The 526-nt window shown below is 47.3% G+C and overlaps 1 protein-coding gene across 1 annotated transcript in view; it reads right to left on the bottom strand.

Moving 5' to 3' along the window:
* LOC104982649 (multidrug resistance-associated protein 4-like) overlaps positions 1-526 on the bottom strand; it is a 350,332-nt gene that overhangs the window by 346,862 nt on the left and 2,944 nt on the right.

The following is a 526-nucleotide window of genomic DNA, read 5'->3' as shown; positions in this document are numbered from 1 at the left end:
AATCAGTCCTGAATATTCATTGGAAGGACTGATGCTGAAGCTGAAACTCCAATACTTTGGCCACCTAATGCAAAGAACTGACTTATTTGAAAAGACCTTGATGCTGGGAAATATTGAAGGCAGGAGGAGAAGGGGATGATAGAGGATGAGATGGTTGGATGGCATAACTAACTCAACGGACATGAGTTTGAGTAAACTCCGGGAGTTGGTGATGGACAGGGAGGCTTGGCGTGCTGCAGTCCATGGGGTCACAAAGAGTCGGACACAACTGAGCAACTGAACTGAACTTTAATTTTAATGCAAGCTTGGAAGGTATTAGGATCCCCATCTTACAGACAATGAAAGAAACCTACAGAGCTTAAGGACCTTGATCAATGTCATTTGACTCCTAACTGATGGATGATTCTGAGCCCCGGTTGGGTTACACAGTCTGTCCCAGCTCCTCCTGTGTCCAGGCAGGACCAGGGGGTCTCCCTGCCCAAAGATCTGCTCAGCAGCTTTAGCCTAACTTCCCAGGTGGGTCCAT

This window comes from Bison bison, unplaced genomic scaffold (genome assembly GCF_000754665.1).
Source record: "Bison bison bison isolate TAMUID 2011002044 unplaced genomic scaffold, Bison_UMD1.0 scf7180017864535, whole genome shotgun sequence".
Taxonomy (NCBI): domain Eukaryota; kingdom Metazoa; phylum Chordata; class Mammalia; order Artiodactyla; family Bovidae; genus Bison; species Bison bison.
This window is presented reverse-complemented; position numbering and strand designations above follow the sequence as displayed.